Source organism: Spermophilus citellus, assembly GCF_964194105.1.
Source record: "Spermophilus citellus genome assembly, chromosome: 5".
In the NCBI taxonomy this organism is placed as follows: domain Eukaryota; kingdom Metazoa; phylum Chordata; class Mammalia; order Rodentia; family Sciuridae; genus Spermophilus; species Spermophilus citellus.
In genome coordinates, this window is record NC_138186.1 from 119,107,157 (window position 1) to 119,130,047 (window position 22,891).

Below are 22,891 nucleotides of genomic sequence, written 5' to 3' on the forward strand. Positions count from 1 at the left end.
ACAGAGTAAAATTTGAAGTTATGATAAGTGGATCCCATTCGAGTAGGTGGTCCTTGCCAGATCCTGTCCCTTGGTACTCTGGCTGAGTGAGGTGCAGTAGGACCTTGGCACTATGGTTTTTATACTTCCTCAGGTGAGTCTGATAAAAGCCCCAGGTGACAGATCCAGGAGTAGGTGACATTTTTCCTACTGCATGTCACATTTCCTTTCCTCTCTTCATCTCAGGCCCAAGCCACCTCTCTCAGTCAATGATTAGGATCAAAGTGAATCCACATCAAGTCTACTCAGCACTCTCCTTGGAAATAAAACCTTGAAACTCAGACCAAACCTTGAAACTTGGCCAAAGTCAAGTATAATTTCTGGATCTTAAGCAGAAATACAGCTACTAAAATGACACTGTAAAATGAACACAAGATATCCACTCAGGAAAATAAAAATGGCTTAGAATCAGAACAGATAAAAGGATTGTGATTTGGGGGCATCTAAGTGAACGTTGCTTTAGGGAGGTGATGGGGTGAGAGGAGAAAATCATACCTCCAATTGCACTGTTCTGGTGCCAAACTCGACCTCACACCCAGAGCTTTCAAATGGTAGATTTCAGGGGATATGTGAATTGTAAGGTTGATATCAAGCCGCAGCCTAAAGAACATAGCTCTCAAGAGAATTAGAGAAAATTTACTTATCTTCCAGGGAGAGGGATGGTTTTGTGGTGCCATCCTTCTTTCAATTACTGAAAGACAACACATAAGTATCATTTCCTCTGTCACTTAGCTGAGAATGCTGGAAGATGTAATTAAGAATATGAGATAATCTTTTCCCTATTGAAACCTCAATTCCTACAGATCATGATTTGTATTTGGGTGAAGCCCACCACACAAACGCTGGGAATCTATCACCATTTTTTTGTCATTCCCCACCCCCCCATTGTGATTCTAGTCTAATAATTCAAGTAATGGGATCAGTAGCCAGAGACTTGACATGTATGGAATGGAATACAACCTTTACTAATGTCTTATTCAAAATGAGATGGATTGCTGGGGGAGTACTGACCAGCACCCCCCCCCCCAATTAATCAAAACAGAGGTATGTTTGGTATTCAAAAAGATTGAAATGTATAATGTCTACAAAGTAAGTTAAGAATCTATAGATTAGCATGAGTTTTTTAAAAAGGAATGAACTAGAAAAATCATCTTGGTTTTGAAAAATGCCACTGGGTTACTCCTACGAGAAAGAAAATCATGGAAACTGGCTGTGGGGAAATTTGGAAGGATGCTTTGCATTATCATTTGCAGGCAGTGTGTGTTGGTCTCACCAGCTGCCAGGACTGGAGGAAAACTGCTGAGGGGGCAGATATGGCCAAACCAAACATCTCCCTGTAATTAGAGTTGGCTGGGGGAAAATGGCAAAAGAGGATAGAAATATGTGGCCTCAGATTTGGGGGCGGGTGAGATTGCTGACTAGGTTTCTGAGAGACTTAAATTGAAGAACCTAGCTAGGTAAGACCTTGGACTGTGTCTTCCCATCTGCTATGCTGCCCAGGGAAGAAGCCAGCACTGAGCACCTGAAACGTGGCTTATCCAAACTGAGATATGCTTTAAGTGCAAAGTACACTGGATTTCAAAGACATGACACAAAATACTTCAATACTTTTTATTACTAATTGCATGGCAAAGTAACAATATTTTGAATACATAATGGGTTAATTAAAATATTTTGTATTACAAGTCAATTTCACTGGTTTCTTTTTACTTCCTTTCTACATGGCTCTAGGAAACCTGACCCATGCCCCTTGCCTTCCATTTGCACTGGACATGTGCTGCTGTAGACCTTTGTTTCTACGCTTGTTAAAATGTGAGTGGTGGTGGAGATTTGGGTGACAGGGGGTTCAGATGGGAAGAAACACTGGGGTGACATGCCAGGGCAAAATGTTATGGTTACTACTTGTTGCCTGAGACCTTCAGCTTTAGGGAGTGTGAGGAGAAATTCCAAGAGACTCAAGTTAGTCAGGTCTGTCCTGAGTACCACTCCACCTCTCCGTACCTCAGGTGACCAATCTGCAAATGGGAGGGAAGGATCAAATTCTTGTTGAATGCTGGGCACAGGAGGCTGAGGCAAGAGGATTATGAGTTCAAAGCCAGCCTCAGCAATTTACAGAGGCCCTAAGCAACTAATCAAGACTTTGTCTCTAAATAAAATATAAAAAAGGGCTTGGGGATGTTGCTCAGTGGTTAAGTGCCCCTGGGTTCAGTCCCTGATACTAAATAAATAAATAAATAAATAAATAATAAAGTCTTGCTGAATGAAATAAAATCTGAGAAGCTCTATGTCTGCATTGTTGCCATCACTCCAAATTTGTGTGATTCTCACAGAAACAAGTAGAATGAACCTCATAGCTCTTTATCTGTAGCCAGGACCCATCCTGAAGAGCCTCACTACTTATCTGTTAGTTGTCCTTCAGCTCCTTTTGTGAGAACAAACTTATGGATTCCCTGGTGGTGTGTCAACATAGGTACAGATACACACACAAGGAACAAGTGCAAGATGAATAAAAGAAGCTTCGTGTCCTTCTTAGGGACTCAAGACAATTAAAAAAAAAAAAAAAACTCCTGTGGATGATATTCAGAGGAAATGTATTTGTTTTCTACATAAGAAATATCTATGATTTTGCTGTTAATCTGTCAATCATGGACATCTAAGACTTTGATTTAAATAAATCTAATATTTTAGATTAGTAAATAATCCAGTTCAATAAGAATTCCAGGAAACCCAACTCTTCCCTTCTTCAAAAATCAAACAACCTGCAAATTGAAACAATATCACTTCTCAAGCACATTATTTTCCTAAGCGTAAAAGAAGACAGTAAAAAACAAATAAATATGCCAACAACACATGATGAATTTCTTTTTTATACAAAGCTTGACTCTAGGCTGCCTCAGCCAGTAGCAGAGCTGGTGGGGAAAACTGGCGACTCAGCTGATGAGCTTTAGAATGTGCAAATTAGTCGCCTACAATAAAAAGCCAGGGTGGGTAATGTACAGATCCAGCCCACTCATCTGAGGTTTAGCAGCACCTGCTCCTTTTTGATGTGGGTGGCTTGTGTTTCTTCAGCCACACAGCCCCTTCCTGGATGACTCTCTTGTTTAGCAACCTACCTAGTCAGGCAGTCTGAGGCAAGAAACACAGGGTGGGAGGCATAGCCAGATAGAACTGTAGGGAACATGGAAAAAAATGAAAAACCCTGGCTTTGGGACTGACCCATCTGGCTTAATTTTAGTTCCACCACAGGGGCTGAGTGACCTTGGGCAAGTTGCTTCACGAGTCTGAGCAGTTATATGGGAAAAGCTAAAGAAGTTCTACTTGCATCAGGAAACTGTGTGGTACCTGGTGAGTAGTAAGTGCTCTGCTAAAGTTATTTCTTCTTATGCCAAGGGCAAGAAGTAAAAATGTTTGGCATAATCTATTATTATAGCCAACCTCAGCTGACTACCAAGGAAGTGGTAAAAAAAAATTATTGTAAATACATGAAGGCCTAGATCATACACTACAAAAAATTCAGGAAAGGAAAACAAAGAGAAGCAATATCAGGCATTGTCCTAAAATAATAAGAGATCCAGGCCAAGATTATCCATGGCTACTCAAACTACTGGATGAAGAGGAGGTCAGAACAGGATGTTCACAGAGGACCCTGTATCAGCCTACATGTGGCTTACTAATAACTCAAAGTGGACCTTGACTTGGTTAAGTCTGGTTGCTGTTTTACTGAAGGCTTCAAACTTATCATGGAGGGTGGTAGAACAAGGTGATATCACCTGCCCCATGATGTAATGCATTATCTAGCACAGGGCATCACTTATAAAATATTCATGCCAAAAGATGTGTACCCTCCATCTAATAATAAGACCCTACACAAAATGCTTTTCAGGAAGAGAGGAACAAGTTAAATGACACTATGAAGAAACAAACCCAGAGTGTAGGACATTCTACACCATAACCAGCCTGGACTCTTTGAAAAGTCACTTAAGGGTTGGGGACATAGCTCAGAAGTAAAGCACTTGCCCTCCAAAAAATCCATACAACAACAACAATAGCAGCAGCAGCCGTGAAAGGCAAAAACAAAACAAAACAACAAGAACAAAAAAACATTAAAAAAGAAAAAAGCCATACATTGTTTTACAGGATAAAAGAAAAGCTGTCAACCATATGAATCAAATGAATTCAATTAGATACTAGATTTTGGGGTGAGGGACTGAGCTACAAAAGATATTTTGGGATAGATGGGGAGGTGTGAATATGATATTATATAATATCATGGAATGATTATTAAAATTCCTAGATGTGATAATAGTACATGGTAACTATGTAGAGGTGAAATATCAAGAGATTGCTGCTTCCAATTGGTTCGGCAAAAATTTATAAAATATGTATGATTTTTATTTAGAATTTTAAGAATGACAAATTTTATGAATGAATGGTAAATTGAGGTAAATGACTTTAGGTATTTGATTTACACTTCTTCCAACAAGTAGGTTTGAGATTTTTCACAATGAAAAGCCAGGAGAAAAGTGGAAGAGAAAGAAAACAAAAGAAAGTAACATCACCATGCGTGTACATGTATATACACACACACACACACACACACACACACACACACACATATACACACGCAGAGAAAAAGGAAAATAAGATCAGATAATATCACCACCTCCCTCTTTGAGAAGACCCTTGACGTTGATATTCAGGTCGGCTTCCTTGCATGTCTTCTCATTCAATATGGTTTTATTTTTTTACCAACTTTGATAAATTTCATGTGCACTCATTCAAACTGACATATCCACTGTCTTGGTTTTTTTGTTGGTTGACATTGAAACCAAATTTTAAGCTTCTGTAGAGACTACCAGGTAGGCATGAAGGCTAAAATAACAAATAAAAAGCTCCTGAAATTGATACCTACATGCCTATCAGAGTGGTCTTAAGCTGGCAAGTCTGGATCAAAGGTGGTGGGTGGACCATACTATTGGATTCTGATATTTTCCAAAGACAGAAGCTCCCTCTCACCTGCCCTGGGCATTGATGGAGGAAGAACAGGTAGAGGGGGCTGGTCAGCCAGGCCACTGAGGTTTCTAGAGTCTGTTCCTGTGTGCAGCATGCTGCGCCTGAGTTCTGTTGCACAGAGCAACGAGGGCATAACCTGCTGAACAGTTACTGAATTCAATTTTTAGAGTTCCCAAAGAGGCAGGACTGTGATGACTTCAACATAGAGAGGGCTAGCTACAAAGGATCCGGATTCAGATAGCGTGGGCGTGCGTCTGGCTCTGCTGCATATTAACTGAACAAGCTCAGAGCTGTGTTTCTCAGTGGGTGTGCTGTGGATGCTGCCAGGGACAACTCTTCACAGGGCAGAACTGTCCCAGGCACTGCAGGACCATCCCTGCCTTACTCTCTCTAGGACCAAAGGCTAAGAGTGCCTCCCAGTCCTTGAGAGGAGCATATCCACATGCTCCAGAAAGCCCGTTGCCTTACAGGATAAATTCTCATCCTCAGATTTATCTGGTGATAATTTCAGCTCTACCATCTAAGAAGTGTTTGGGGAGGATCAGATGTGCTACAGCTCTTTATAAACTTAAATTAGCTATACAAATAATATGCTGTTATGCATCCACAAGGCAGCCTGCACTTAAAGGCAGGGCTGTGGGGTGGGCCAACCACCTGGATTCCAGGTGGGACCTATTAACGGTCTTGTCAATCTAACCAGACACTAGAATGCATGACAGCTATTTACTCTGAAAATGTTTTCCCATGATAAGTGGGAAATTTTGGCTTGTGAGTGTTGCTACAGATTAAAACCACACCACAGTGTGAATTTTACAGTGAAAGCAGATGGCAAAGACACGGGCTACTGTAGCAGATGAGCAGCATGGCATCCTCAAAGTGGCTTCACAGAATCTGGTTTAGGATGTCACCCAAACTGGCCGGGAATGGAAATGACACCTCTCTTGGCGAGCAAGTGATAAGAGGATTGTGGGATGACGTCAGGGATGGGGACTACAAAGTGCCACAGAAGATGACACCCCACCCTCCTATGATCAGGTCTGATTTTCAAAATAATGTACTTTAGAGACGTCTGTTTTAAACTTTTGAACAATGCTTTGGAAAGGGAATCTTGGAGGTGAGGCAGACTAGCACACTGTGGCCTCTGGCGGACTGTAAGCTCTGAAGCTGAGATGGGATAATGGAGCTGGGGTCTTCACAATTTAGTGTCTGAGAACCCCCTGGAGAGTCTACCATCATGAAGACTACCTACTTTGGGTGTCTGTGAACCTGGGGTGGACTGGGGCTATGGAACCCAGGGCTTTACGCATGCTAAGAGCATCCTCTACCACTCAGCAGAGCCCCCTCCCCTGGCTGCACTTTAAAACCAGCTGTTTGGGTGATTTGGACACAGACAGCCACAGATTGCTTCCCTCTAGAGACTTCTCTGGTGGAAGGCAGCCTTCAGCTCTCTTCAGGGTTCACTCCTGCTCTCATTTCATGGCCTTTATAACTCAGAATTTAGGTAAAAGTGCTTCTTTGCTTTTAGGCCTGGGCATTACAGAATTGCTTGTTTTTACTCTCTCTTTCTCTTTGCTCCTCCCCGCCACCGTGTAAAGGAGAAGGTACTTTCATTGTGCTGATCTGATTTCTCCTGTATCATTCACTTTTAAATGAGGTCTAGGAAATGCTGACCAGACAGGAAGCTCTGACCTCTCCTTTAAGGCTCAAAGCCTCAGGTATTAACAGAGAAATGAAGGAGGCCACAGAAGGCTGGGACCAAGGAGGCAGAATGGGTAAAAGGCATACATCTGGAAGAAAAAGAAGTGAAAGCAGTTGCCTACTCCAGGTCAGAAGCCAGCAGGAAGGAGGAGTGAAATGGCCCATGAGGATTATGGGGGGAGGGACGGTCAGAGGGGCGCTGGGCACAGAGTGATGGATGGACAGCTTCTTCACAGATCCAACAGTATTTAATGCCAACACAGTGTTTTTTATAACCTCACTCAACTCTGTTTACCAATTCAACTTTGGTAAATTCCATCCATTCTTCAATACAGTCGGCTGATAATGTCAAGTCCCTAAATCTATGGGCTTGGCTATCTGAAATGAGATCTTTTATCCTTCTCTGGCTTTCCAGAATACATGTTCATTGCATTCTTGCAAGAAGAAAGACTACCCATAAAAGAAAAATTAAGGGGCATAAAGTCGAAAGAATATTATACCAAAGCTTTTGGTAAGAAAATATTTATGTCCACAGTACTTGCCACACCCTTTCTGGGAAGATATTACTGGCCTAGAAGCTGGGTTAGTGTATCCCAAAATACACCTCACAAAAAGCACAGTTACCCTCCCAAAATAGGCCCTATAATTAAGTGAAGTCTTTTCAAGTGGATTGTTCTATATCACAACTTGACATATGTTGCTTTAATCTCTCTGCTTCAGCAAATGTAGCCATATTGGGCTACAAAAGCTCTCAGCAACTCACATTTAAGCCAGATTGTGGTGTCACTAGCAAACTGATGCAAATAAACAGTCCTGGGTACCAAAATACTCAATCTCAATCATCTGTAATGAGATCTCTCTGCTCCCTAAGCACATTTTGATCACAACAGAATTGCTACCCTTGATTTAAAAGAACGAACAGCCCAGACTGAAGTACGGTTTCATCTCTGAGGTCACCTGAAGACAAACACATCTGAGCAGGCTGGGGCTGAAATTGAAAGCACGAGACTTCTTTTGTGGAAACGCTGGGCTCATGCTATGTGAGTCTCACTTTTATGGGTAGGGACCAGCATTCAGTATGAGCCACTGGAGGCCCATCGTCTGGATTTATTTAGGTCAGTTTTTGCTTGGAGTCAAGGGTAACAGATGAGGTAACTTCTCTGGAGCCCTTTCAGCCTTCTGAATCCTGAACCAATTTGTTTTTTACATATTACATATAATTACATGCGTGTTAAAATATTTAAATTTGTAAAGATTGAAAGAAATGAGTACTTCAGACATTTAAATTTTGTTACTGCTTCTAGTATGAGTTTCTCAAGTTCAGCACTATTGACATTTGGGGTTGGGTCATTCTGTGTGCGTGTTGTGTTGCTGTCCTGAACACTGTAGGGCATTTAGCACATCCTGCCCTCTGGACTCCATTAGCACACCCTCCTTCCCCTCAGTTGGGGCTTGATACTACCAAATGTCTTCTGGGAGGGTGAAACTGACCCCGCTCCTGAATCACTGCTCACTCTCTATTTATGTGTTTATATCTCACCCCCTGGCGTGGCCAGGAGAACAAAGGTCTGGGTTTTTTCGAGGTGACCACAAGATTTAGTTTTAAGAATCTCAAACTTCCCCTGACTCACAATGAAGAATTGGGATCTGTGACACTCTACCTCCTCACAAGATTTATAAACAGCACTGCAGATGTCTCCTAATAAGGGAGCCAGGACCTGGCTTCATTTTAGTCAGAACTAGGATGAGGACGGATTTGCTATCACCTAGCTCCTGGAAGTGACCCTCCCTGCTTTCTGGATATCCATTCTTAGAAGAGGGTTCAACAGAAACCCTCACTGACCCACTTCTAGGTAGTGACTGACAACAGGGGTTAGGGTTGGGTATCTGTTAACATCGTCTGCAGAGGCCATGCTTCTGGGCCAGATCCCATCAGGGGCAGCACTTCAAGTGCTGGGCATATGTACAGGAGGGACAGTGCTCTCCTCAAGGAGTTTTGCGGGGCAGGGAAGGATATGAAAGAGTCCTAGAGTGGGGGATGGGAAGTTCAGCCCAGAGAAGAGAAGGTGAATGAGGAAGGAGAATATCTAAATATCTGGAGAGCTGGAATGTGGGAGAGTGAGTAGACTTCCTTAGAAGGTGACTAAGAGCAGAAGATGACTCAATAAATATTTACAAATTTATCACATCTCTCCCATGTGCTAGGCACTGGGATGACAGAAAGGAGTAAGTCCAATCCCTGTCCCATGGAGCACATATTCGAGTCCTAAAAACTAGATTGTTTTTCTTTCCGTCCATTTTTACCTCGCCTCTTTTCCATCCCTCTCTTTCTTTTTAAAAAGTTGAGATAATTGTCCAGTTGTTTGTCTAACTGCTCATTTTTTCCATTTTAACAATTAAGGTTTAACTTACAGCAAAATTCACCCTTTCTAGTGTGTTCAGTCCTGTGGGTTTTCACAAAAGCATGCAACTGTACACGTACCACTATAATTAAGCTATGGAACACGTTTATCCCCTCCCCGAAAATTTCTCTGAATCCCCTAATTGTTTATTTATTATTTTATTTTCTTATTGAGACAGAACCTTTGTATATCTACATGGGGTTCAGTATAGTGACTTGATCCATGTATGCAACGCGTAATGACCAAATCAGAGTAATAAGCACTTCTATCTCCTCAAATTTTAGTCACCTCTTGGCGACTCTTGTACTCTTCACGATATTTTGAAATATGTGATAGAGTGTTGTAACCAACAGTTCCCCTACCAGGGTTCAGAAAGCCAGAGTTAATTTCTCCTCTCTGTGTTGGTGCCCTAGCAAGCTGCCTTAAGCAACAGCAAGTTCCTTATCTCTAAGAAAATTTGAATTCCCCTATCAGGAATTTTGTAGAAGAGACTTTTGGTAATTGGGAGGTTGGAGCAGACACTGCCTGAGGCCATGTCCATCTTTTTGATTCCATGAAACTGCAGCAGAGTCACCTATAGACATAGGATCTTCAATATCATCAGTCCATCTGTAGTTATGGGGTAAAGATCTTCATCTCCAAACCAAATACTTCTAGTCAAAACTCAAAATTTTTAGTTCAATAATTGGATCTCTGAGAAGCTACCTAATAAGCATAGGCCAAAAAAAAAAAAAAAATCCAAAGGAAGGTTTGGAAATTAAAGCCTATATATGGTATTTACCATACTTATTAAGGGTACTATCTACCCTTAAGCCCTCTTTCTCTCACTGTTAATGTGTTTCAAAATAACATCAACTCCAAACTTGAATAAAGCTCAAACAATGTGACTTCATTTGCTTGCAAAGGTGGCAGGAAGGGAAGTTCAATTAGCCCAGCCTGTCTAAGAATGGATTGCCAAGGTTACAAAAGATGGTAAATGCCACAGAGGTTATGGAATGAATGATGGAAGGGGCTGTGGTGAGCAGCTGTGCGGTGCCCTGTGACATCAAATGGGTGTGACCAACCCATCCCAGCAGCCCTCCTCCTGGAAGATGCCTTTTGGTGGCTTATTGTCAGTGACAAATGTCCAGTATCCAACAAGGCTGGACATGAAAATGGCAGCTTTATTGAGCATCTACCATGCCCCGGTACTACCAATCTCATTTTATTCTCACAGCAACCCAATGGGGTAGGTAGCATTGGAGGCCTCTTTTTAAGAAACTCAGAAAAGTTATATAACAACCAGTAGGTGCAGAACTTGAATTTTAACTTAGGTCTCCTGACCTAAAAGACTGTCCTTTTTATTACTACTAACATCGTCTGGATGGTTGCTGGATTGAACGTCCTTGGTCTCCTGGGTCACTGAATGCCAGTCTGTGGGCAAGCTCACAGGCATGTTGGGTCCTTAAATTCTTTAATTTACCATTCCTCAAGCAGCTAGTGGTCTGCTTCTCTCTCATTTCAACATATAGGTAATAAGGATTTTTCTGCTTCAGAAACTATTTAATTCTTTTGGTGTACAAGTTGATTATCATGTTATACAGCTGGCTTAGAGCATAAACTAAGCTGTCATGGTGTTCTTTATCCTGTGCCCAGAAGCTTTCCTAAATCGAGACTTGCTGCATTTCAGAAAACCCCATATTGCTTAATAACATTAGTAATAACTATGGGGAAAACACCATACTGTCAGAAAACATCAATTCAGCATTGCATTTAATTATAAAATTCCTTTCTAAGTTTAGTGCAGATTTAGAAGATGCAGAGAACAGGGCAACGACTTTCCTTCATGAGCACCATTTTACAACAGAAGGTACTAGAAATAAGTGCAGCATCACTTACCAAAATTTCCGCCAACTATCACAAACTTTATATACACCACATGTCTTCTAAAACAGCGGCAGGACTGATTCTGAAAAACAATACAAATAAATAAATAAATAACCACTCAATAGGCATAATTTAAGTACATTGTCTTTCTGGAAAAGTTGATCTCTTTCCTTTGTTTTGGGCACCCATCAATTTACCAAACTCCTCCTACTGGTTTCCTCTTTGTTTTTCACAGGAAGATGAAACCAATTACCTCAGTACATGCTACAATAAACCTGGATAATGAAATAAATCAGAAACTCTATTCACAAGTAGTTGAAATTGGGGGCTGGGGTTGTGGCTCAGTGGTAGAGCGTGTTTGCATAGCATGTGTGAGGCTCTGAGTTCAATCCTCAGTACCTCGTAAAAATGGATAAATAAAATAATGCTATAAAAAAATCGAAATTGTTGAATTTTTAACCCTTTAAAATAATCAAAGATTAGAGAACAATGGAAAAAAATATCTAAAGTGGAACTCATAGCAAATTTCAACCAAAGCAATCTTATCCCCCTCAACTGTCCCTTCTTCCCAGCTACCTGAGAGATCCTGAGCAATTTTCCTAACCAATTTTTTTTTAGACTTCATTTTACTATCTGCAAAAGAGGGATCTAAGGGTTGCCATGAGGATTCAATGACATAGATTTACAGACAGAAATGACACTTCAGAAAGGCTTAACACAGCATCTGGCACACTGTGAGCACTCAGTAAACAGGCTCAGAACATAGCGTGGCCTTCCTCATGTCTGGTGCGAACCAAGGCCCAAAAATGCTACTGGAATTCCACTGCAGCGCTGGGACTGGCTGCTGCTCTCCTTCTCATCACAATACCCCATCTGGTGTGCATCACGCCTTGCAGAAACCAGTCCCTGGGCTGCTGGTCCCTCCCTTCCCATCTACCTCTGCAGCTCTGCAAGGCATTCTTGGCAGACACACCTTCTGGTTCCCCTACTAGTTTCCTCTTTTTACCTGACACATGGGTACCTGCGTGACACAAGCATGAGATCCATGCCTTTTTGGAGACTGAAGTCCAGCAGCTGTCCCCAGCACTCTCAAGCTCATCCCAGTTTGACTCCCACATGTTCCCACCAGACATTGCAGCTCCAGGTACCTGTCCTGCCCTGGGCTTCTAGCTGGCCAGTCCCTTCTCCAAGGGCTGATGGGAGGATGCCCAGCTATTTTCTAAGGCAGGGACGCTTTTTACTTTTTTTGTACCATGACATTCTATAGACATGTTTTTCAAAATAATGTTTTTTAAATGATTGATATTAATACATGAAATGCACAATATTCAAAAATAAGCTGTGCATTGATTTATAGTTATCAAAATGTTTAACAAAATTGAAATGAGTTTTTTTCAATATTTGAATAATTTTCAGAGAAACTCTAATAACTACTGTGATTTTGAAATATCCTTAAACAATAAATGATGTTTCAGGATACTGCAACTGTAATATAATATAAAAATATTCCTAAGTTCTATTTGGAATAGAACTTAGCTAGGGCTGGAAGCTAAGGCTGCTTCCATAATAATAATAGGAAATGTTAGATTACAGTTAAGGGTTAATGCAAATTATGATTTTTCTTCCCATATAAGTTCACAGACCCCTTAAAATGATTCATGGACTTCATTCTGGTCATCATCTAAAAGGTCTCTCTCTTTACCTTTTCTACCTTGATTTTTCTAATTCGGTATTATCTTAATTCTCTTTTGTTTTTCTTCTTAACACTACTGTGTTATTTGATATATAAATGTACTTCCTGTACTTTATATTTTAAGTTGTAAGCTCTGTAATTTGTAAGAAAAGGCCCTTTTTATTCCATATTTTCAGTCCTCCTGTGGCTAATAATGCCCTGCCCTGTAGCAGGCAGGTGAGGTGTTCACCAGGAATGTCTGAATCAATCAGTGGATAAGAGTGTAATCCTGTGTGTCCTACATGTGCTTGGCTAATATTAATATTATCTCTCTTTGGCAATCTATGAGGTCCTACATATATAGGTGAATACTATACTTAAATCATAAATGACTGAAATTAGGAAATGAAATGTTCTTTCTGTTCAGAGAGGGAATGCTTAATCTGTGCTGTGCTATAGGTACCTGATACATGGGTACCTGTGTGACATAAGATGATATCCATGCCTTTTTGGAGACTGGAATCCAGCAGCTGTCCCCAGCTAGCTCAGAGTAGCTGAGGATCTCTTACTCTTCCATAATCTCTACACAGATAAGGAACTGTCAGTGATTCCCACAAGAGGACCCAAGTTGGTGAGGCCAGGTAGAGTTGCCTGGCACCCACCAGAGACCAGACCAAGACCCAGTTTTACTATTAATTTCACAGATGTGAGCCTGTAGTTGTGAAGCTGGTGGAGTGAATAGTAGAAAGGATGAAATTCTATCTCTCCTCCAAGTATCCTTGTGAATGATGCTGTCTTTGCCTATGAGATCAGAGACAGCAGCCACCAAAGTGATTGTCTCAGGAAGTTTTGCTCCATCCTCGGTCCCCACTGAGTCTGTGATGGACCAGTCTCAGGATGTTCACAGGACTAGCCTCAGTCTTCTGAGTCTTTTTCCTGAATAGCTGCAGCTTGGGATTCCTGTGTATTTTGTCAATCAACCAATCAATCAAACAAACAACAGAATAATTCTTCCTTTTCAAATGAAGAGAGCATAATGATTTTCTCCACTGAAAACCACTCATCAGGGCATTGTGACCACTTGCTTTGGCAGAAATTCACAATTGGCAGTATCTTTCACTCCAGACATCATGTCAAGTGACTCTTATGGTGAGTGGGAGTACATACTCCCTCCCCAATAATGACAAAGACTGATGAGCTCAGAGAACAAAGGCTGGACTCGGCACAGCCTTTTTATACTGAAGGACGCGAAGATGCAGTTCATCCGAATTTCTTTTTTTTTTTTTTTTTTTGAGATATGTGGCATTAATTACCAATAAAAATAACTGATAACAAAGAGGGTGGCATGACTGATCTGTCCTCTGATTCTAGAATTACAATGTATGCATCATCATTGATGAGAAATAATGTTTTTATGGGTGCTCCCATACAACAACATGTATCCCGGTGTGCCCTTTTGTTTCTGATACATACCACAGAATGATGCATGATGTGTGGCTCCTGGTTTAAAGGTACAATTTTTATTACACACTGGGAATAAGTATCTCTACTATAGTCTCATCTCTGTGGGGTCACTGCCTCCCCCTTTTTCCTAACAGCATTTCTCCAGCCTCAGTGTCTCATGGGCAGGTGACAGCACTCTCAGCTGGGGGATGAGGACTCAATAGTCCACAGTTTTGGAGTATGCCAATCAATAGCATTAGCATCACTCACAAAGTCCTTAAAAATGGCAGTTCCATGGATCCACCAAACCAACCCAATCACCATCTATCTTACAAGATTCCCCAGGTGATCTGTGTGTACGAGGTTTGAATGGTCCTGATCCAAGGGAAACCCATTCTCCTGCCCGTGATTGGTTCAAGGATAAGCCATTGAGACATGACAAATATTTTACCCGGAGCTTCTCACTTTTTGGGAGAAAGTCCTTGCTCCTGAATTGTGTCGATATGATGTCTAGAATATCTATAACTAACTGCTTCAGCTTATGGATAGAGCTGGTCAGAGACAAGAAAAACACAGGGAAACAGAGTGCAGGTTATTGCATTGGTCAACCCTGAGGCCTGTGGTATCTCTGAGTTTCCAAGAAATTTCTTATTGTTCCAGCCTCCTTGAATTGGGTTTTCAATTATTTGCAGATGGAAAACTTTCAGTTCCCAATAAAGCATGATGAAAGGAATAGAACGCCAAGGCCCTGGGCTCAGCCACATGCTGAAGAGTCAGATAAGGCAGTGCATGCAGAGACCAGGGCAACAGTTCAGAGACTCAATTTGCTCAGGAAACTGACCCAGTCTTATTTTGGGTCAGTTCTGTCAACCATAGATCTTCTGCACATTTCCCAAAGCTCTCTAAATCTGCTGTTCTCAATGATCAACCAGAGGAAATGCTGATCATGTTCCAAAGTATTTTAACCAGGGGAGCCAACAGTTTTCTTCCCAAGAAGTCACATGGATGTCATTTCCTGCAAGGACAATGGGAACTAATTGCTGGGCCTCAGCCTCCAATAGGGAAGACAACCTGTGAAATGTGATTACTGCAGGGTAAATAAGGAAGAGCTCAAGGCTCTCAGAAGCCATTTTTGGATCTGCTCCAATTACTTGGGGAAAGGGGGCGGGGGTGGGGGGTGGGAAAGAGCCAGCTGGTCTGGGAAAAAAAAATGCAAGGGGCGGCAGCTAGGATAGCCACCTGAGCCATTTTTTTTTTTTTTACACATCACTGGTAGTTATTAAAGACCTTTCTGAGGAAACCAAATAGACCAGCTATTATACAAAACCATACGTGGCTTTGGTATAATTTAACTTCATATATAGGAGTGATGTCAAGGAGAACTGAATGTCTAAATGGACATTATCTCTCTGGCGTGTCCTAGCTTCCTAGCCACAGGAGGATATTCTGGGTATAGGCTGAGGTTGGGTTTGATGTGTTGGCTCAGTGAAGAATGTATTTTCTATCAAGGGGTGGCTCACTGGTGGTTTCCACAGACTGTTTCCTCAGGTTCTATCTCCTTAGAGCTCTTTTTCTCTCAAATACTTTCTGCTTTTTCTTTCCTGGTACCGCATACTCCAATAATCCCAAGTTCCATCCCATGAGATAAGCTTTTACTACAGAGCTAGACCCATCACTCATGCTCCCAGTTCATCTGCTACCCCTAAGTACTTTGAGTTCAGTAATTTGATTTGATCACTGTTCTGTTCCCAATGTCTAGTACAATGGCAGGCACTGGGTAAAAAGTGTCTGTTGAGTGAATACATTCAAGACCCCACTTAGACTCAAGAGAGCCCCTGCTATCATTTCCTACCTAGCCTCTCTGCATCTGGACTCTCCTCTCTGGATCACAATATTGCTCAGGTCCCTGCTAGAATGTCTTGGGTGGGAAGGACTTAGCAGCTCCCCCCCTATATTCCCCAAGTGAGAAACTGAATCCACGGAGGCCTACTCAAGTTTGTACTATTAGTGGATGGCAGAGGCAGGATTTTTAGTTTAGATTCAGTGCTCTAGTGACTAGTGCAAAAACTTCAATGGTCTTTCAGTAGGACCTAGTAAGGCCTGGTATGGAGCAGGCACTCAATAATTACTTGTTGAGTAAATGAATGGGTCTCATACATGTATGAATGAACTTCAGGTTTTCTCAAAGTGGAACCTTCTCCAAGATAAACACAATAATACCCTGGGATCCAGAATGGAGATGAGAGGAACTTCTCTCTCCTCTTGACTAAGAGGAGCAGTAGGAACACTGGACCTTTTTCCCTACAGTGCCTCTGAGCCACCTCCAGGAACCTTGGGGCATGTATGTGGACACTGCTAGAAGACCAAAGATGCAATCAAACTGACATTCTTCAGTTTTGCCCACAAAACCACCCACTATCATTCTAAACTCACTTCATCAGTCTTATCTTTCATTTCTTCTTCCTCTCACACGCAGCTTTACCAAAGCACTTGCTTCCCTAGCACCGGTTCCTCTCTAGGCCTTTCCCTACTCTGTTACTTCTCTCTTACATGATCTTACCTCCATCTGCAAGAATTGAGAACCAACCTGTCTCTCAAGTCAACCCTACTATAAATCCCTCCCTGAAGTTCTTGCTCATTTCCTCCAATAAAATTAGTCTCACTCTATTTATCCTTCTACCCCAGACTTTATCACACTACCTGCTCCAAGGAAAACAGCCAACTCTTTGAGGGCAAGAACGTAGTCTAAATTCAACTTTGAACCACTGGGACCTAGCCTGGCCCCATGCCTTGCACAGAGGAAAGACTCTTGTTGCATTGAAATGGCTTGATTCTTCTCAGTTCACCTTTGTCACCAAATTATGCACATTGTGTAAGTGGCATTCCAAATCTTCCTCTAGTCTCCATAAGCTTGATGATACAGCCAGCACACACCTGCAGATCCCATTTGCTAAGGAGCAGCATAAGTCTTTTGAGTCATATTTTCAAAAGCAAACAATGGGGAGGTGAGAAAGAAGAGTTTCCCTCCCTTCACAGCTCTCCTATGGCCATGGCTGTCCTGTGCAGCAGGAGGTGCACTCTGGGTGGCCTCTGCACACAAATAACAGGAGACTTAAAATACAGTCCTGACTCCTTCCATGCTACAATATTCTCTGCAAGCCTAAAGTCAATTGTCTGAAAAATTAAAGAGCTCCAAATGGTAGGATAATACATTAAACAAGCAAGCACACAAACAAAGCCCAATTGCCAGGGACAAGGGTGGGAACTAGCAACCACAGGGTTCCCTAGGAAACCAAGCCTACTTTCTGACTGGCTGTGGCCTTGCTTCCTCACTGGGGGGGTTAGCAAGATGCCCTGAGAAGTCATGATTGACCCATCTTCCCCTTCTGTCACTTCTGCTGGCTTCACTCCAATAAGCTGGAGGGCTTCAAGCAAGGCTGTGGCTGTTTGCTGGAGTGGAAGTAAACAGCAGAGAGAAGACAGGAGAAGAGAGGAGGAGGAGGAAGAGAGAGAAAAGAGCAAGGAGTCACTTTCCCAGCAGAAAGGAATTATTGATCACAGACAAAGAGGGTGGCAAGGTCAAACTACAAAAGCTGGCTGCTCCCTTTCATCAGCTATTTCCAGGACAAGAGGGGGTCGGAGGCTCACAGTAGAGCCAGGCACCACAAAATCAACAAGGAGCTCCTCCTCCATCAGCTGGGGGGTGGGCAAGTGAGGGCTCCCGACATGGCATCCATGGGTCTGTTGTGGGCACATGGGCACAAATGTGTGAGCTGAGTCGTGCATATGGATGGATGGAGGGTAGGAGTAGCACTCACAACACCATAATCTCCATCAACCTCCAGGCAATAGTAATAGTGTTGATATCATTTCATATTATTATTACTACATTGAATCCTGCAGGCCAAGGGTACACAGTTTACGTGGGATAGAAAGAAATGAAGTAAATGCCATTGAATCATCAGTTAACTGTCTGGAGGGGGGTAAATTTTGCTTCTGTAAGATTCTCTAGAATGATGTATATATTTATAATAATGGCATCTTTCTTTTTGGTAATGAGTCTCTATCAGGTGGTCATATCACTTATGTATCTGGTAAAAGGGAAAATAAAACAAAAGCTCTGTTTTTGTAGTGCACTTGAAATATATTTTACTTGTCCTTTTAAATTAAGCTTTCTCTAGGGATCTGAATTCCAGTCTGGATAGAAATGCTGCTTTGCTATTATGCATGTGCAGCTGCTGGATGTCTCTCCCAACTATACACTACTCCCAGGACACCCAGGAAATGCACTTAGTGTCACAATGCTGCCCTGAGACAGGTTAACAATGGTATTGATGAAGCCCCCAGGGTGCAGGCTGGCTACAATAACAGAATTCCAGAATCTTGGGGGCTGGATGGGATGTGAAGAATACCTAGTCCAACAGTTTTTAAGAAGCTTTTTTGTTTTTTTAGCATCAGAACTTACTTTCTCTCTCTCTCTCCCTTCCTCCCCCCCCCTCACACACACACACACACACACACTCTCTCTCTCTCTCTCTCTCTCTCTTGCACTTCCAAGGCTTATGCTAAACTCAAATACAGTAGATAGGAATTTGGTTTAAGGGGAAAAAGACAAATTCTCCCCATGGTAGCCATATACCTGGCCTACTTCTTAGTTCTGGGTAGCCTTAAGGTTCTAAGAACACAGAAAATCCCAGACCTAGTCCCCCACTCAATCCAGTACCCAAATCTTGTCCCACCACCTCATGCAGATACCTGTGCACAGACTAAGCATACACTTTCTGAAAAGAAGTAAAAGAAAAGAACATTTTGTTTTCTAACTTCAGTTATTTATGATCTAAATATAATATTCATCTACATATGAAGGACCTCACAGACTGCGAAAGAGAGATGAGATAATATTAATACTAGCCAAGCTTATGTAGGACAAGCAGTGTGTAGGTTCTCAAGGCTGCAGTGTTGGTAATCCAATTCCTTCTCTACCAAGAACATATTTTAAAATCCCTGAAGACCCTGTTTTGAACCAAAATGCATTTATGAAGTAATTACTTATTTATTCGCCCAGCTTTGATTTGTAGTCAGTGAGACTTCGGTTTAAATCCCAGCCCTCTTAAGCTTGGTATACTTGGAAAAATTCCTTAATAACATGAATAAACCCAGTAGGAGCTTTTCTTCTCTCCATTTTTGCTTTTATTTTATTTTATTTTTGGTACCAGGGATTGAACCCAGAGGGGCTTAACCACTGAGCCACACCCCCAGCCTTTTTTGCATTTTATTTAGAGACAGGATCTAGCTGAGTTGCTTAGGCCTTACCAAGTTGCTGAGACTGGCTTTGAACTAACAATCCTCCTGCCTAACTCTCTCAAGTCGCTGGGATACAGGTGTGTGCCACCATGCTAGCTGTTTTTAATTTTATCAAAACAAATCTCCTTCAAAATAATACCAAGTTCCTAGGAATAAGTCCATAAATGATATATAAGAACTTTACACAAAAATCTATAAAACATGAAATTTTAAAAAGACTAAATAAAGGGTTTGCCATGTATATGAAATGGAAGTCTCAATATTTTTAAGATGTCAGTTTTTTGAATCTTCAATTCAATTGCAAAGATAAAAAGCTAGGCTTTTTTATTTTTTATTTTTCCTGATGGAAATTAACAAGCAAATTCTAAGATTTTTATGGAAATGCCAAGAAAATCTTGAATGATTAAAATAAGTCAGATATTCTAATTTATTATAGAATAATAGTAAGTAAAAGTAGTATTTATGCAAGGATTGACAAATAGACCATAGGACAAAATAGAAGATCCAAAATCAGAACTACAAAGAGAGTCATATAATTCACGTAAAGATGGCACTGAGGTTTGATAAATGGTGCTGAAGTCACTGGATGTTGTGGGTTGAATTGTGCTCCCCCAAAAGACGTTGAAGTCCTAACCTCCATGGCCTTTAGAATTTGACCTTATTTGAAAACAAGGTTATTGCAGATTTAAAATGAGGTTATGCTGGATTAGGATGGGCCTGAATCCAGTAAGACTACTGTCCCTAAACAAGGAAATTTAGATACAGAAAGATCCCTGGGGAAGAAAGCCACATGATAATGGAGAGGAGACAGACTGCAAAATAACCAGCCACCCCCAGAAGTGAGGAAGAGACCAGGGAGGATTCTTCCTAGAACCTTTGGAGGGAGCACAGCCATGCCGACTCCTTGATTTTGGATATCCAGCCTTCAGAACTAGGAGAGAATCTTCTAGGCCACACAGTCTGTGGTTCTGTTACAGCAGCCCTAGGAAATGAATACATTTCATATCCAAATAAAAAAAAGAATCTTAATTTCTACCTTATACCATGCAAAAATCAGTTCCAGATGGGCAATGGAACTAAATGTGAAAACTAAAATGATAAAATTTTAAGAAAACGACCCAGGTTCCATCCTCAGCACTACATAAAAAAATAAAATGCATTGTGTTGTGTCCATCTACACCAAAAAATAAATATTAAAAAAAAGAAAACAACACATAGAATACCTTCATAACTTATAATAGGCCAAGATTCTTGAAAGGATACAAACAAGTGTTGATCATGAAATAAAAATACGTTGATCTGGACTATACTAAAATTAAGAACGTCTTCATCCACTGACACCAACAGAACAAAAGGTGAGACAAGAGTGGATATGGTAATAGCAATACTTATATCTGACAGCTCCCATGACCCTACAAGGAAAGCAGACAATCCAATAAAGAAATGACAAACAGTTGAGAAGACCAAACAAGAAATGGCCAATAAGCATTAAAAAGTATTCTAGCTCAGTCATAAACAAACAAACAAACAAACCAAACCAAACAAAACAACAATTAAAGCTACACTGCACTACCAATATACACAGACTGGCTACAATGACAGGGACCAAACATTAAAGGGTTGGTGAGGATGTGGAGCACATGGAAGCCACACACACTGCTGGTAGGGGGTGTCAACTGGAACCTGGCAGCGGGCACAAAAGTTGAGCATACACATATCCTGTGGCCCAGGACCTTGCCACCCTGAAGTCTATCCCATAGAAATATTACATACGCTCATCCACCAACGTGTCCAAGAATGCTCCCAACAGTGCTACTAGGAGTAACCCCCAAATGGAAAGACTCAAAAGCCCCCCAACAATACTAGGACTGAATGAATTTGATTTATTATACCATATCATACTATACAGCAGCGAAAATGAATAAACTGTAGCTTATAAGAACATGAGTTTTATTTATATTAAATCAACCTTGGTTGTTAAAAAAGCATGCTGCTAGGTACCCTTGATGGAAGCTGGGTGGGTAGGGAAAAGAAAAGAGTATGAGGGGACTTCTGGTGTTTGAGTGATCTTTCTCCACCTGGGATGCTGCTTACAAAGGACTGTTCACTTTATGAAAAATTCATTATCAGAGCTTAACAATTTGTGTACTTTTTTTTGTGTGTGAATGCTATACTTCAGTATTTAAAAAAAAATCTCAGAAAAGAAAGCTTGGGGTTAATCCAGGGACATCAGAAACAAAACAGAGCTCTTAGTAGTACTGAAAGCAAAAGATTACAGCAATTTAATTTAAGCAAGATAATTCAAAAATTTGCTGCACTAAAAGCTTAAAAGTGCCATTTCATTAAATTGTGTTTTTTATTCATTTAAGATGACTGTCATGCCAAAGCTATTTTATTATTATAATATGTTAGGATGGCATGAAACAGTTTCAAAATAAAATAACCACATCATTTTAATTTTATCTTTCTGGTTTCTTAAAGTGAAGATCTGGATATTCAAGCCCAATCTTTTCTTGAACATCAGAGACAGTTTCCTGGGACTTTGATTTACAGTTTGCAACATCCCTAGAAGGGAAAGCTCTGGGAAAAGGTGTCTTGTCTCTGGCACAGTGCAGGCACTTAACAGTTCCCTTCCAGAGATCAGCTCATTCTTGCCTCTGTAGACTTGCTGTGGATAAATGGAGGGTTTCAATTAGACAGTCTGAAATTCAGAAAATGACTCCCAGAACACCATTCCTGCCTTTGTGAATGTCCAGGTTCTTCAAATGCCCACTCTGGAATACACATGCTCAGGAGATCAGGCCAGAGTCCTGGCCTACCACTCACAGAGGCAGGGGGATTCTGTCCTTTGGTTTTGGGGACAACTTGACCTCCGTCTTCTGCCAGTCATTCTTCTGATTCTGAGCACACATTATCATTACACACATATATGACACAGCTGCTCTAGTGGCCACTGAAATGAATCCCTTGGTTAGTAGGTACAGCAGGGTCAGACTGGCTTTCTCAGGTAGCTTTATTTCAGGACCCTCTGGTAAGGGAGATTCACCTGGGCAGTTAGACCAGCAACCTAAGACAGTAGGCAGCTCCCACAGGGAGCGAGAGAGCCACGCACACTAGGGCCTACATTCTGGGCTGGGAGAGGAACTGTAAAGGACTCTGGAGGATATGAAGTTCCAAAGGAGGAAACCTTACTCAGCTCACTCGGCCTTGGAATTCAGCTGCTTTCCCACACGGACTGTGAGGGATTCTGGGCCATTCTTTGGTCATTCAATTTCCCTAAACATTAGCTTCCCAAAGAAGACCCCATCTTGGACTCAAGCTCTGTCTGTTCCTGTACAGAATTTCCAATGCTAACTCTACTCCTAATTGCACCATCTGACAAAGATTATGTGGGTCCTTTAAGAGGATTTTTCCCTTTCCCCAGTTAGAGATCTCTCTAGTAATAAAATAACAT

The 22,891-nt window shown here is 41.4% G+C and overlaps 1 protein-coding gene across 2 annotated transcripts in view; it reads right to left on the reverse strand.

The window, feature by feature from the left end:
• The window catches only part of FYN (FYN proto-oncogene, Src family tyrosine kinase), a 204,111-nt gene that overhangs the window by 105,835 nt on the left and 75,385 nt on the right, over nt 1-22,891 (reverse strand). For both annotated transcript variants that reach the window (XM_081294884.1, XM_081294883.1), the window contains exon 3: nt 11,031-11,100. The gene's annotated coding sequence lies outside the window, so the exon portion shown is untranslated. The remainder of the gene's footprint in view (nt 1-11,030; nt 11,101-22,891) is intronic.